This window comes from Phascolarctos cinereus, unplaced genomic scaffold (assembly GCF_003287225.1).
Source record: "Phascolarctos cinereus isolate Bilbo 61053 unplaced genomic scaffold, phaCin_HiC Scaffold_1;HRSCAF=81, whole genome shotgun sequence".
NCBI lineage: Eukaryota > Metazoa > Chordata > Mammalia > Diprotodontia > Phascolarctidae > Phascolarctos > Phascolarctos cinereus.
Window position 1 is genome coordinate 96,040,350 of NW_027555514.1, and position 14,654 is coordinate 96,055,003.

Here is a 14,654-nt window from a genome sequence, read left to right on the forward strand (position 1 = left end):
ACTAATCTACTATTTGATAAATCCAAAGACTCCAGTTTCTGGGATAAGAAATCACTATTTAGCAAAAACTGCTGGGAAAACTGGAAAAAAAATGTATGGCAGAAACTGTGCATAGACCAACACCTTATAACCTATACCAAGATAAAGTCAAAATGGATACACAATTTACATATAAAAACTGATACTGTAAGCAAACTAGAAAAGCAAAGAATAGTTTACCTTTCATATCTATGGCAAGGGAAGAATTTATGACCAAACAAAAGACAGAGAATATTATGAAATACAAAATGGATAATTTTGATTACATTAAGCTTAAAAATTTTTGCACAAATAAAGCCAATGCATCTAAGATTAGGAGGGAAGCAGAAAACTGGGAAAGAATTTTTACAAGCAGTGTCTTTGGTCTCATCTCTAAAAATAAGAATACAAGACATTCCCTAATTGATCAATGGTAAAAGGACATGAACAGGTAGTTCTCAGAGGAAGAAGTTAAAGCTATCTATAGTCATATGAAAAATGTTCTAAATCACTATTGATTAGAGAAATGAAAATCAAAATGACTTTGAGGTACCACATCACACCTATCAGATTGGTCAACATAACAAAACAGGACAATGATAAATGTTGGAGAAGATGTGGGAAAATTGGAACACTAGTACATTGTTGGTGGAGTTGTGAAATGATCCAACCATTTTGGAGAACAATTTGGAACTATTCCCAAAGGGCTACAAAAATGTGCATACCTTTTGATCCAGCAATGGCACTTCTAGGGCTATATTCCAAAGAGATCATAAAAATGGGAAAAGGACCCACATGTACAAAAATATTTACAGTAGCTCTTTTTGTGTTGGCAAAGAATTGGAAATTGAGGGGATACCCATCAACTGGGGAATGGCTGAACAAGTTGTGGTATATGAATGTAATGGAATACTATGGTTCTAAAAGAAATGATGAGCAGGCAGACAAAAAGAAACTTGGAAACACTTAGATGAACTGATGTAGAGTGAAATGAGAATTACCAGGAGAACATTGTACACAGTAACAGCCACATTATGGGGTAACTGACTTTGATAGATTTGCCTCTTCACAGCAACACAAGAATCTAAGACAAATCCAAAAGATTCCTGTTGGAAATTGCTATCCACACCCAGGGAAAGAAATATGGAGTCTGAATGCAGATGGAAGCATACTATATGCTTTCTTGTTTTGTTTTATTGCTTCATTCTCATTGTTCCTCCCATTAGTTCTAATTGTTCTTTACATCATGAGTAATGGGAAAATATACTGAACATGAATGTATATGTATAGCCTACATCAGATTGTACAATGTCTCGGGGTTGGGAGAGAGGTGGGAGGGGAATAAAATTTAAAACTCAAAATCTTATGGAAGTGAATGTTGAAAATTAAAAATAAATTAATTAAATAAAAAAGAAGAAAAATAAACTTCAATACTTGCTTTTCTTTTTCCTTTGTGTAATTTATACATTCAGAGATTTTCTGGCTTACATCCTCATTCTCAGCTATGCAGTTGAATTTTCTGGAAAAATGGCTTCCAGATAATTAAGGTGACAATTTTTACATAGAAATATAAGTTTGTAGAATGCAATTTAGGTGGCTAAATATGGCTACCATCGTATCTTGACTGTCATCATTTTCCTTTTCTAAAGATTTGCAATGAAACTGATAGATATGTATGTTTAGTTTGAAATGGATTTTACTTTAAATGTTAGAAATACTTGGAACTTGAACACTAAGCAATTGAAGATATAACAGAACTCATTTAAAGTGTTCTGAGACTTTACTTATACCTGTAATTAACACGTCACAAAGAAGGTGATATGATGAGGCTCATATTGTCCTGGAAGATACATTCCTTCACATATCAAGGCTATTCTCATGACAGTCTAGACTTATTTTCTACTAGGTTTTGAAAGAATTAGTTGCTCTGAAGTGATAAGGTAGATAAAAGAGGAGAATTACAATAAAGAAGTAACTATTTTAATTGGTACAACTTTTTCTAAATAGCCAATATTTAAATATTCTTTTCCTATTTCTTGTGAACATAATTCAGTAAGATGCTCATTTTCCTAGAGTAGGATGAATAGCGGTTTTCTCCTTTTTCTTAAAAGCACTGTCCATAATTTTTTTTCTTTTAACAAGTTACCCTGTCTAGATCAAATAATACGCATTTTCATGTTTAAAGTATATGTCAATGTAGTCACCAAATGAGATGAAAGAATGAATGTATAAATGGATAGATAGATAGATAGATAGATAGATAGATAGATAGATAGATAGATGATTCATTAAGTGAATAAAGAACTGTTCTGCTTGAAAGGAATGGTGGTTAATGGACCTAACTGAAAAGAGGAGGTAAAGAAAATAATCTCTCAAGATGGCTTTATGGTAATTTGATTCTTGGTATTGAATGATCTAGATAACCAGGACTACTTATCTTGAACATAGCTCATACTTCCCTCTCTATGTGAATTTGTTCATATCATGGCTGAAAGACCTTACCCATCCATACCTATCTCTAGTAATCTTACCAATCCTTCAAGGGCTAGCTAACATTACATCTCCATAAAGCCTTCCATAATTTTCCTAACCAGCAGGGATCTTTCCTTCATCTGAAGTTGTAGTACTTTTCTTTTATTCACCAACCTTTACTTATGTGTTATAGTTATACTGTTCATTTCTTAACATCTCTACTACAGCATAAATTCTTTGATTAAAGGGGCTAGATATTACTTGTTTTTATATCTTCCTTAGGATGTAGAACAGGGCTTTGCTTGCATAGCGTAGCATTAGATTGTAAGTTCCTTGAGGCAGGTATTACCTTTCCCTTTCTATGTATGCCCAGTGCTCAGCATACTATCTGGCACTTAGTAGGCATTTAATAAATGCTTATTGACTGATTTTATTTGTTGAATGATGATATACATGTGTGTGTGTGTGTGTATATATATATATATATATATATACATACATGTGTGTATATATGTGTATATATACATGTGTGTATATATGTGTATATATACATGTGTGTACATATATGTGTATGTATATATGTGTACATATATATATGTATGTATATGTGTACATATATATATGTGTATGTATATATATGTGTGTGTGTCTACCACAACTCAAGATTAAATTGTACCTTGAGAAAATAGGATTATGGATGCACAGTTGGAATGGATTTCAGTGGCCACCTAGTCTAATCCCCTCATTTTGAAGAGGAGAAAACTGATGTATTAGCGGTTTAAATTACTAGTCCATGGTAATACACTTGGATACATACAAGTAGTAAATGTGAGAATCAGAACATGAATTCAGATTTAAAATAATTCCAAAAGCAGTGTGCTTTCCAATATTCTATAGTCTAAATGTTAGTAGTAAAATTTTAAAATATTGTTAATTTTATTTTATTTCATTATTTTATTTATATTTATGTTTTATGTATATTTTAATATATTAATAGATTAATAATATAACATGACATAGTAATATAGTATTAGGTACATAAATGACAAGTAAATATACATATATTTGAAAACATGTTCTTTTTTTTATTGAAAAGCTTTTTTTAATTATAATACTCTAAGGACCATTAATCTAGTGTAACTGCCCCTAGATAATAAAATTACTCATTTATACTCACCTAAAGAGTAAATAAATGAGGTAAGATTTGAACCCAATTAATTGCTTTGACACTAAATCCAGTGCTCTATCCATGGCATCGTAGTTTACCCAAACTCTTCAAGGCTGACAATTGCACAGAAGTTGTCTGTTTTAGTAAAGGGAGCGTTCACACCAGAAGCTTCCTAAAAAGATGAAAACCCTCTTCTACACAAGCAAAAAAAAAGAAAGAAAAACACAATTCCATTTATATACATATATATGTGTGTATATACATATACACATATATACATATAAGCACACATGCACTCTCCCCAAACCCCCTCACATTTAACTGTTTTTAAGGAAGCTAATAATTCAATTTTTATCAATGACTTTCATTATTATTAAATTTCACCTTCAGAAGAAAAAGGATTACATTTGTTTTATTTTTTCCCTTACTGCTTCAAGTAGATAAAAGTATCAAAACTTTGAAGCTCTGAAATTGGAATGTAGACAAAAATATATTGTATATCTTTTGCAGAAAATGAGAAATGATTCAGCCATTTTCTTTCCTGTATTTAGAAGATAAATAGCCTCTCATCATTTAATATGTAGCTCATAAGATATGTGTTGCAAGTGTGGCAATACAGTTAATAAGATCGGATTCTTTTGTATCTTCTTGTGGCGGATAACGTCTTGTCTTTTGTGAGCACAATGAGAATAAATTATGCCTCTGGAACAGAATTCATTACCAGTAGCTGATAGGACATGGCTGAATTCCTTAAGGGAATTACTGAAATCATATTTTGTCTTAAATATGTTAAAACACATTCCCCCTAAACAACAACAACAACAACAACAACAACAACCACCTTGCTGGCATGTTTACAGCCAGAAAGTCATGCTAACTTGTTTCCCTACCTGCCTTTCTCTTTTCTCTTTGATTTGTCTCTTTAGGTTTTTTGCCTGATTACTATTGACAATGGAAGAATATCTGGTCTTGTTTTGAAGACTACACTGCTCTATCTGGGAATAGGAGATGACAAATAGTGTTTCTGACAAGCAGAGCAATAATAGACCCTCAATTTCAAAATTAATAATGCAGTATGAATAATATGCTTATGTTTTATGTACTCAATATCCTGGGAAATTCTCTTCATCCATTCTAGGTCTATTTTTCCTTGACTCTCTTCTCCTCATTATACACCCCAATACTGGAACACTTGTCATTTTGTTGAAGTATTCTTTTGCTGTTTCTATTCTGCTCTCCATCTCTACCACCTAGGAACAATTCTATTTCCTTCCTTGTATTCAAATAATATTTTCTACCTTTTTCTCCCCTCTAATTAATATTCGGCAACTACTCTTTTTTTATTGTTTTTTTTTGGCTAGGCAATGGGGTTAAGTGACTTGCCCAAGGTCACACAGCTAGTAAGAGTTATGTGTCTGAGGTTGGATTTGAACTCAGTTCTTCCTGAATCCAGGGCCAGTGCTTTATTCACTGCGCCACCCAGCTGCCCCAAGACAACTACTCTTAAGACAACTTTCCTTTTCCATCCTGTCAAAATATTCTTTAAAACAAGCAAAATTTCCATACAACCTTTCCACTCATGATCTAAAATTGTACTAACAAAGATGAATCAAGTTGTACCTTTTTAAAGTCACCATGAGACTTCCTTTGTCTTTAACAGTTAGCTAGAGTGGTCACATGAGATATGACCATGTTATCTTGATTAATATAATTTTGTTTTTCCTTCTGTTGTATTTTGTTTGGCAATCCTTTTCTGTGAGAAGCTACCTGGAATACCTGATAAAAGAATGGCTTTGGAATCAAAAGGACCAGAGCTCATGTTATGGCAAAGATACTATAGTGGTTTGGCATTTCCTTCTCTAGCTCATTTTACAGATGTAGAACAGAGGCAAACAGGGTTAAGTGATTTTTCTGTTGTCACATAGCTAGTAAGTGTCTGAGGCCAGATTGGAATTCATGAAGATAAATCTTCCTGATTCAAAGGCCAGTGTTCTATACGCTGTGCCACCTAGTTGCCCATAAGCTACACTAGAAGAAGGTAAGATTCCTTGCTCTATGAGTAAATGTAAGCTTCTTTATTAGGCACTTAAAACCCTTCATAAGATGACCTCATGCTACCTTTGTAGCTTTGTTATATATTATTCCCCTTTAACTATTCTATGGTCCAACCAAACTGAATTCCTAATGTGTAGTGGGTGAAATCTGAAATAACTGATGAAACAGTTTTGAGCTTCACATGAGCATATTGATTATTTAATAATTTGAATAATTTAATAATTTAAATAATTTAAATTAATTGGTGAATATGTCTGGACCACACCTCTTCTGCTTGGAACTGGAACCCAAATACAGAGGAAAACAGATTTTTGTGCACTTAAAGAAAATAAAATGATATAAACCAAGATTTAAGATTAGGTAATCTGATTTTTAATTGGAGGAAAGTTTAGAAACTTTCCAAGTTTGTATGGGGAGAACAAACAGGTAGATTCCATCACTAAAATGAAGACCCTGGGAGGAATCCATCAATGGGGAAAGGGAACCAATATAGCAGAGGTATTACATAGATTAATGAGTCCCCACTGATAGATAGAAATTCCAGGGTGAATAGGCCTCAAGAACTGAGGCAACTTGTAGGGTAATACAACAGCTAAACATGGAGACAAAGCCTGAAGCATACCTAGGAAAGAAATGAAGTTCACTAGTCTGGGCTCCTCCCCAAAACCAAAGATGAGAAAAGACCTTACCAATGGGAAAAAAGGGCCCATCGTGGCAGAGAGATGTTCCAGCATGAGAAGGTTATGGGGAAGGATGTATGCTTTAAGGGACAATCCCCCAAGTAGTAAAGGACTTTCCAGGGTTAGATGGCAACTGAGGTATTGTTGTAATGACTGGAAGGTTAGAAGTAGAGCCAGAAGGGAAATAGGAACAAAGTTGTAATCTCAAATATGGTACAAAAATTTGAAATGGGAAAGAACATTTTCAGTGAAGAGACTACATGGAGGAAGTGGCACTTAAACTTAGTCTTAAAGGAAGAATATTTCAATTGGCAGAGTTGAAGAGAGGGCACATTACAGAATGAGAAACAGCCTGTTTGAGGTAATGGAGTTGTAACAGCAGAGAAATAACACAAAATAATACACTTATTATTATTATTTTTAAAAAATCATGATTGAGTTCCTTAAATTTCCTTGGGGAATGATAGTGATAGTTGTCACTATCCCTGGAAGAATCTCTCCCAGCCTTTCCAAAATCCATGTGAAGAAGAAGCTTTCAGTATTTTCCAATAGGTACAAGGAAGCATCCTAGATATGTGATCATAGTATTTATTTAACTTCTCAGGGCCCTAGGCAGCTCTCTAAGACTATCAGCTATTGACTAAGAGATAGAGGGAATTTCCGTACCTGGATTTCCCCACAGAGATGAAATCACAGCTCTAGACCAGAAGGCTCCTCAAAGAAGATGAAGAAAAAGATAGACCCCAGTTCTAAATGTTAGAAGGCATGTTGGACAATCCACCACTCCTAGGTATTCTTACACAACTTGATTAACCTCCTTGGCCTCTGTTTCACATATAGAAAATAGAAATGCCACAGAAGTGCCTCAGGATTTCAAGATTATCATCATTAACATTTATAACAGGAAAGGTGAAGGAACTGGCTGGCAATTATCCATGTAAATCATTGCTCTCTATATCACTGCTCCTTGCTGTACATCATTGTAAGATAATGACCTTTTGGACCAACTATACCACGTAGCAGTGTTAGTCATGCCTGTCCACAGTTGCAATAGAAGTGCAGGTCTTGCTATATAAGGCCAAATTTAAATTTCATGACATGTCACATGACAAGCAGGAAAAAATGCATGTACACCCTTCCTGCCACATTCTATGACTTGATGAAAACCATTTCCATTATTAATCACTCTGTGAAGGTTACCATAGTGACATGGTTCCATGTGAATGGTATATATAAGTGACTCCCAGTGTGCATCTGTAGGTGGGACATTTGGGATAAATACACTTGTGTGAAATATATAGACCCTCAAGATTTTTCAAACTTTAGGAAAAAGTTTATCCCTTATAGTTAGAATTGCCTTTTAGGATTTAGCCAATCTTTAGCAAAATTTGGTAATTAATCCTTCAATTTCTAGGTTACATTATTGCTTCACACATTTACAATCCTATCTTCAGGTAAGTATGCTTGAATAAATCTCAATAAAGGTGACATGATCCAGAAACTACCTAATATATACCACATTGCACAAGAAAATTTAGCACTGTGGGAGAGAACAAACCATGTGTCTAAATTAGATTGACTTTTGTTGTTGAAAGTGTGGGGGAGAAGGAACAACATGAAAAAGAAAATCTGTTGTGGAGGGGATGATGATTCTATGACAAGAGCTTTCTGAACATGGGTATAGTATAGCTTTATGCCTTTTAGTTTAATGTCATATGTTAATACCCATGTAATTCATCTGAATTATAATTCACCAGGCATTGTTGTCATGATTAAAAACTGGATGAGAGGCACTAAACACACTTAGACAGAATTATTCCTTGGTAACTTGTAGTCAGAATAAATTATAATGTAACTTTGATGTTTTATTAAGCTCTGCTAATGATTAATGATGGTTGAGGACTTATAATTTTAGCATTTTTGCACCTATTAACAGAGGCAGCTATGTTGCACAGTGGATAGAGTGCTGCACCTGGAGTCAGAAAGACCTGAGTTCAAATTGGCCTCAGACACTACCTGTGTGAATCTGGACAAGTCCCTTAATCCTGTATGCCTCTGTTCCTCATCTGTAAAATGAGCTGCAGAAGGAATGGCAAACCACTCCAGTTGTTTTGCTAAGAAAAGCCCAAATGGGGTCATGAAGAGTCATACAAACTGAAAACAACTGAACAAAAAAAATCTATTAACATTCATCCCTTCCTGAAATACCTAACTCAAAAAGTAACCTCATCTAGGGTGCCTTCCTTGGTTCCCTAAATGAAGGTGTTCCCTTCTTCCTTGAAACTTGCCGGCCATACTATTTGGTCCATCTTATATGCTTAATCATTTTCTAACTTGAGCTAGAGTTATTTGAGTACCTTTCTCATTTCTCCCCCTCCTAGAAAAGTGGGAGTCACTATCATTTTACATATTCATGCCCATAATGCCTAAGACAGGGCTTTGCATATAATGGGTGTTTAATGAATATTTGTTGAATTTGTTTTCTGGATCTTATTTGTTCTGGCTACCTGTAATACTTAATGGCCTCTATTATTTTGTATAAGCAACTGCCAGTTCCTTTTCTGCCAAACAAGTTAATATCCAACTCAAATATTTATCCTCTCAAATTATCATCATATTATTTTCAATTTAAATGAATATGCCCATCCTTCCAGGCACTGCACTGCTGTGTTGGTTTGAGGTCAGATCTTAGATATGGTTATTTGAGCTTCTAGTATCTGGAAAGCAGAGCTGTCCCTCCTTATGGACAAACTTCTCTGCTAGCAATAAGGGTATTTTTCATCCCTTATACATATTCCCTGAATAGTTAGTGGTCATTAACTAAACAAAAAGTCTAATATTATCAGACAGGCCTTTCTGACTTTTGGACAATTTGATAAACTATTTGGAAAAGATATGAGGATTTGTTATGTATGTAAATTTTATAGAGATTTTGTAGTTGAAGAAATGATATTATAGATTAATAAAACAAATACATCACAATACTTCCAAAACAAGTTTGGTAAATTTGGATTTAGCCTACTTTTCCCCATTCCCTAACATCATGATCTCATGAGTATGGGTATGCCCCTCCACCAATGTAGCTCACAGAACTTTTATACTTGCTATCCTTTCATACCTTTGCCTGTGGTATTCCATAAATCCCTCACAGATGATCCATCCAAAAGAGTTGCAGGGCAATCCATCCTCTGGCTGATTTAATATTTTGTAGGTATCAGCACTAAAGCCAAATGATCCATTAGTTATCCTTCCCCTTGTCAACATGACTGCCCCACCTTTGTTTCTAGTCCTGCTTTTCTGCCATTATGTCTCATCACTTCTTGAGTTAGTAAAAGTTGTGGCCTAGTTACTTGTGTCTTCCTACATGAGATGCTATGTATTGCTTTTACTTTTGAGTTTAAGCCCGGAAAATAATGTCCTCTCTGATGAACTTGTATAGCTATCCCATTAGAGCACAAGTCTAAAGTCAGATGACTATTGAGCAGCATGGAAGCACCTTATTACTGCATTTGTTAAAAATCAGTCTGTTTTTTACTCACATTACATATACTCTAGGAACCAGCTAGCATAAGAGATGAATGCTTAATTAAAGGAGACAGGAGAAGAGGACTGCATAAAACAAGATAAAATTTTGTTTTCAATATAACATCAGGGACTAGTGAAATGAAGCAACCCTAATCTCTCAAAGAACAAGGATTAAAACAATCTGACACGGGCAAAGGAATAGACCTAAGTTTTTTGCACATGTGAAGCATCATCAGCATTGCACATGTTAAAAAATGAAACAAAATAACACTTCATTCTTAATACAAACTTAAAATAAAATGTTAAGAAAGTATTATTCTAAACTTCTTTGGAAAAAATAGTGAATCAAAAAATTAGAGCACACATATAACTAGAAGGTATTTTAAATATTTTCTAGCCCAAACTTTCTTTTCCAGTGATTTCATCATTTTGTCCTTTACACAATCTGTATTAGAGGCAAATTGAATTACTAGTACTCTTCCAATGTAGATATTCCATCTTCCAGTTCTGTACACTCACAAATGCTGTCTCCAAATGCCTGGAATATACTCCCTTATCAGCACTGCCTGAGTAAACATTGTCTTTTAAGGGTCAGGGCTTAGATGCCTCATTTTCCATGATACATTCTCTGATTCCCTGTTCCCTTAGTAATATATCTCCCCTTAAAATATTTATTTGTGTGTGTGTGTGTGTGTGTGTGTGTTTGTATACACATTATACTTCCCTCTCCCTTCTTATCCCTTCAGAAGATAATAAATTGAAGGCTGGTGCTAGTATAGTTCTGTCTCTGAATTCCTGGAACTGAGGAGACTGTTACGTGTATGGTAAATACTTAATGAACATTTGATGAGTTGAACTTGGTGGGACCTCTGTTTTAAAATCTCTATGCATTAAGCTCCTCATCCATTAACAAGTGGCCTGGAATTAGTGGTCTCCAAGTTCATCAAGATATTATTTATGATAACATGATTTTATTATTTGAATAGATGTTTATGAATTCCCTAAGCCAAATGAGCATAACAGATCTAGCTTAAATCAACAGTACTGGGTAGAAGCTAAGAGAGAGTTTTGAACAAACTCAAAAACTATATTTTAAGGAATTATTGACTACAAGTGTAAACTCTTATTGCAGATACTCTGAACAGAAGAGGACTGACCAAAAATGCATTTGGCTTTTGTCTTTAAAAATAGAACCCTAGAAGGGAAATTGGGAATTATAAACTTGTTATCACTTCCATAGCTATTAAGCTAGTGAGACTTTTAAGAAATGACAGCCTCATCAAAGTTTTAAATAATGTATAACCTCTTAAAGCAAAAACATCATGGTTTCTCTGAGACAGAAATTTTTAAGTGTATGCGTACTTGTATGTATGTATGTATGTATCTGTGTTTCATGGAATCCTTTGTCAATCTGATGAAGTTCATCAACCCTCATTGGTAATCAAATAAAATGCTAAGATTCAGTAAAAGTTAAGAGAAAATAAAATTGTAATTTTCCCCTATCCTAGTTGCTGCTCTCCACCTCCCTGAAATCTTTTCACATTAAGAATTTCTGCTCTAAGGAAAAATCACGAATGGCCCACTGACTCCTCAGCCTTTTGCAATATGGCTTTGACTTTCCTGAACATTCCCTCGAAGCCACTGACTTGAAAGTTACTAATGAACTCCTAATTGCCAAATTCAGTCATCATCTCCTTGACCTTTTTCAGCATCCCCTCAGTCCTCATCCTCCTTGACCTTTCTCATGGCATTTCCTATTTTATCAACTTGTGCTTCTTGGTAATCGCCATTACCTATTCCCTATTCAAATGAGACAGTATTCATATAGTACTTACAGAATTTAAAGTGCTATGTGAATCTGAGGTATTATTATTGTGGCTTATTCTATTGGCATAATTGTTGAGCTGAGAGCCATATAAATAGCACTATCAAAAGAATTAAAATGGAATATCATTCAGATTTCAGTGGAGATGACCATGGTGAATATAATGAGGCCACAATGCATAATATATAAGGAATTTAGAGGAGCCAGAGCAAAGTATATCATCAAAGTAGTGGATGATCATCAAATAAGCAGATGGTCTGGTTCTATTATAAGGGAGGATAACTGGGGGACAGTCTATGAGTTCCATCTTTGAACTTTTAAGAAAGAGTGAGGAAGATACCTAATACATGGATTGGCCTTTATTAAGGTAAACTTCTGCAAGTACACAGAAAGAAATCATATAGGATAGAAAGCCATAAATAGATCACATTCTACATTAAAGAAAACTTCATTAACGAGCTCGCAAAGCTCCAAGACATTCCTACCACCCTCTTCAAAAGCATCTTGACTTATAACTTTCTTTGTCCTTGTTTCAAAGAACTCATCTTCTCTATTTGCCTCTTTGAATACTCCTTCAATGACTTCTTTGTCACCCATGTGCCTCTTCACATTTTCTTAAGGTAAGCTTTTCCCCAATTTCCATCCTTAGCCCTCCTTTTTTGTTTTTCCCTCTAACTTTTCTTGATGATGTAATTTCTATTGGTACTAGTTATATTAAGAAGGTTTCTAAAACATTATCCCTAACCACAATCTCTGTCTTGAACTGCCATTGAGCATTTAAAACCATCTACTGGACACAATTTGTTAAACAAGTCAGCACAAAAGTGACAAATTAGTTTTAACTTGGATCCATTCTAGGTATTTAGAGATAAATGCAGTTCAGCCCAAACTTGTAGTGTGGAAATAAATTTTGTTAGTTAATACATTTTCCCATTGAAATGATATTGTAAATCATTGTTTCATTGGGAAATTCTAAATAGGTAGTAACTCACTAACACTCAAAGCAGTCCATTCCACTTTTGGACAGATTTTACTATTAAAACATTAATTATTAAAAAAAAATTTTGACATCAGATCTACATTTGCCATTATGTGACTTCTTCCCATTACTCTTGGTTCTCCCTTTGGGGGCCAAAAAATTAGTTTACTCATTCACACAATGGTTCTTCAAATATTTGAATACAACAATCATGTTCTCCCTGAACCTTCTCTTCTTAGGCTAAACACCCCTGTCCCTTTAGCCAGTCCTCAAATAACATGGATTTGTCATCAGCCAACATTTTTATTTCCTTTTGTTTTATACTTTCCAGTTTGGCAATACCCTTCTGAAACTGTAACACTTAGAAATGAATGCAATTTTCAAAAAGTGCTTTGATCAAGTTGGATTATGTAATATTGAATAAAAAGAAGGCATGCTTGCCACCCAATATGACAATTCCTCTGTTTTCATGTGTTTATTATTGTCGTTAACATCTATTATGTATCACAGCAGACTGTATGTAGACCTTTATTATGTCAAAAGTGAATGACAACATTCTATTAATTGGGAGATTCTCATTCTGAGCCATGAAGAGAAAATGTGCCCAAGAGAGAAAGGGACCACTTTATGGTATGTGTAGGTGTTCAAATCATGTTTTCATGATAATCAATATTTCTCAAAACTCTTACATGACTACTAAATACAAACAATGAATTTATAGATTCATTTAACTGAGATTTAGATTATTTCTAGTGTTTGCATTTGTACTAGTTTTTTTTAAGATAATTCCAAAATTTTAATTCATATTTTTTTTCCCCAGGAGAATCTTTACTTTTTGGCCGCCTGGTTTCTCTGTACATAACAAAATTATATGTATAATTTTGTTATATATATTCATACATATATAAAATATTCTTTATATATATATATGTATATATATAGACACACACACATATATTCTTAAGGACTAGATAATTTTTCATTAATCCTTTGATATTGAAAGGTATGAATGGTGTCATTTTACAATGACAATTTTACAATGCCACTACTCCTTACATTGGATAGGAATGCATGAAAGATCTTTAGGGCTTATATCACGCATCCTGGCTATGTGTTATTAAACTAGTCCTATTTGTGTAGGGTTTGAGGTTGCTATACAACAATATCCCATTTTACTAAAATTCCTCAAAGTCATTTCAAAATATGAAACTCAAATAACCTCTCTTTATATCCAAATTTAACAGTTTATTTTCACTAGAAAAATGCTGATCTGATCATCTAATGATGGTATTCTGCTTTACAAGTACAAAACACTTTCACATACATACAAATATGACAATCCTATTTGAATGAAGACTATGAATCCACTCATTGCTTCAGGTGACTTTCATCTGGGTCTTTTATTCACCCATAATTGAATTCAGTATCAGAAAAGGAAATAAAACTTGTCTTCAAAGAACTCACTTTCTACTAAGAGTTATGGTTAGAGGAATTCAACATGTTTAGAAGTATGTATATTGAAAACATATACAACATAACTTTGAGGGAGGGAAGGAAGAATGAAGGGAAGGGAAGAAGGAGAGAGAGAGAGAAGACAGAAGAGAAATAGAAGGAAGAGGAAGGAAGGAAGGAAGAAAGGAAGGAAGGAAGGAAGGAAGGAAGGAAGGAAGGAAGGAAGGAAAGGAAGGAAGGAAGGAAGGAAGGAAGGAAGGAAGGAAGGAAGGAAGGAAAGAAATGCTAATAGATGGGAAAAATAGGAAAGGATTTTTGTAAATGATGGTCTCCAAGTTGTATTCAGAAACAACTTAGAGACTCCATAAAGCAGAGGTGAAGAGGGGCAGTTTGCCAGACATGGAGGAACACAAAGGGAAAAGGGAAAAGCTAGTGAGCCAGACTACAACAGATTACACTTTACAGTTTGTAAAGTACTTT